This window comes from Colobus angolensis, unplaced genomic scaffold (assembly GCF_000951035.1).
Source record: "Colobus angolensis palliatus isolate OR3802 unplaced genomic scaffold, Cang.pa_1.0 Scaffold58, whole genome shotgun sequence".
Taxonomy (NCBI): domain Eukaryota; kingdom Metazoa; phylum Chordata; class Mammalia; order Primates; family Cercopithecidae; genus Colobus; species Colobus angolensis.
The window spans coordinates 2,029,291-2,031,444 of NW_012119376.1; the positions used below are offsets into that span (position 1 = coordinate 2,029,291).

A 2,154-nucleotide genomic window follows, 5' to 3' on the forward strand; every position below is an offset into this window, starting at 1 on the left:
GAGACCACCCGGAGGAGGCACTCCGGGCGCCGGCCCGGCCCAGCAGTCACTGGTCGCGCTCGGGCACCGTGGCCACCTGGGAACCTCCAACGAGGGTGCACACCAGTCCACACAGGCAGGGTAACGGCCCGAGGGAGCCCCGGTGTCCCCCGGGTGTCGCCCGGCCTGGGAGGAAGCCCAGAGCTTCGGCACCCACTCGCCTGGGATTCCCCGTCCCCCGACCCCGCTCTCCCAGGGCTGGGTGTGATTTCAACTCCGGTCTCTTCCGTGGAGAGGGAAGTGCACAGGCTGAAGGTGGCAGCTCGCCCCGAGGTTCCAGCGCGGCCCACCAGGAAACCGGCAGCTGCTCTTCGCGCCGCTGCCCACACCTATTTGAATTCCCCGGCGAGGGCGGGCCGCGGTCCCAGAGCTGGGGGCCCCGGGGGCACCCCGGTGAGTGACCCCAGAGAAGGCAATTCGGGCGTTTAGAGCACATGAAAAGTTCGCGCGCCCGCAGGGGCACGGAAAGTGCTAGTAAAACACTGCGAAGCTCCAGAAACGCAGCCAGGAGCCACAGTCTGATTTTGTTTTTCTTGATCGATAGTTGTGAGTAGAGGCAGGGGCGAGGAGAGGCCAGGGTTCCGGAGTACTGGGACCAAATCTAAGGACACTACTAATTATACAATCCCGTTCGTTAGGAAGGCAGACGACGATTCTCTGGGAAATGGGGAAGGGGTGGGGACGGAGGTTTCCACATCCTTAGAGGAAATTCTCAGGCTCCTGGAGATGCCCAAGTTTTTTTGCATGACAAGCAGACACTGACTCTCCGGGGAGTTCCCCGCTCCGACCGAGCGAGTGCGCGGCCGCGATCTCCCTGCCCGGAGCGGCAGCCGTGGGGCCGGGCCCTGCCCTCGCGACCGCCTCCCTCCCCCGTCCCCCGCGCGCCGCACATCCCTCTCTCGCTCGCTGGCTCCAGACTGGTTTTTCTGGTTCAGCCTCCCTCCCTGGGACGCGCTGGGGGATCCGATGACGTCGCTGGCTGAGTCTCTCCCTCTTCCTCCCTCCCTCCCTCCCTCCGCCTCTCCCCCCCAGTCCGCCCTCGCCGCGCACTCCTCCTAGTAACTTCTGTTCGGGGAGGCGCTGCCAGGAATAACCCGGTGCATCCACAGCCCGGGAGGGGAGGCGGCCGCTGCGGCTCCCGCACGCAGACAGCTGCGGCCCGGGCCTCGCGGCTCCCGCCTGAGCCCGGCTGCTCCTACCCCGGGCCCATCTCCGTACAGTGTCAGAAAAAATAAATAAAGGCTAGAGGAGCCTGGGCTGGCGGTCGGGATCTCTTCCCTCCCTCCGCGCCCGCCCTCCCTCTGTCCTTAAGGAAATGCTACCAGACACCCCCCACCAGACACGCTCAGCCTTGGCGAGGAGCGGCCGCCGCGGCAGCAAGAACAAGGGCACCAGGGGGGTTTCCTCCTCCTCCTCCTCTCCCTCCTCCTCCTCCCCGTCCTCCTTCTCCTCCTCCTCCTCAGCGGTGACTTTCCAGGTGAGCGGCCGCCGCGGCTGCGAGGATCCCCCTCGCCCGCTCGGGCTCGGGCCGCCGCGTCGCGCCCTCCTCCCGCCCCTGTCACCCGGCGGCGGCCGGGAGCTGACAGCCGCCCGAGGGGCTCGCGGCCCGGAGGCGGGCGGCCGGCGGGAGGCGGGCTGGAGGTGAGGGGGTGGAGAGGAGGAGAGCGGGGCGCCGCCGAGCGCCGTCGCTTCCCGGAGGAGGGTCTCCGCACAAACATCTTCGGTGACTGTGGCACAAGTCTTTGCCAAGTTGTGTCTTGGACCTTGACGCTCCCCGGAGCCCAGAGCAACTTGGAGGGTCTCCCGGCTCGTTCACAGCGTTCCTCCACGTCTCGCCTCTGGGGTGCTGGGTGCAGCCTCGGGGTGCGCGGAGGGCGGACCGGCCACCGCGAGAGCGGAGCGGCGGGAATCTAGGTCCCTCCTCGGCTCGGTAAGTGGCCTGGGCGCTGGGTTTTTCCTGCCTCCTTCGGCGCTGGTAGCTTGTTTCACTTTATATTGGAATCGCCGCCGCCGAACTCCGTTCCCAGCTCCCCGGCGCGTGCCCCTAGCCCCTTCCCGGTGGCCCAAGGGTGAGGGTCGGAGGGGGCGGGGATGGGGGGAGACCGTGGGAGGGGT

At 67.6% G+C, this 2,154-nt stretch overlaps 1 protein-coding gene across 1 annotated transcript in view; it reads left to right on the forward strand.

The window, feature by feature from the left end:
* The first annotated feature begins 1,094 nt into the window (after positions 1-1,094).
* The window catches only part of HIVEP2 (human immunodeficiency virus type I enhancer binding protein 2), a 198,165-nt gene continuing 197,105 nt past the window's right edge, over positions 1,095-2,154 (forward strand). Inside the window, exon 1 of the mRNA XM_011962045.1 lies at positions 1,095-1,516. The gene's annotated coding sequence lies outside the window, so the exon portion shown is untranslated. The remainder of the gene's footprint in view (positions 1,517-2,154) is intronic.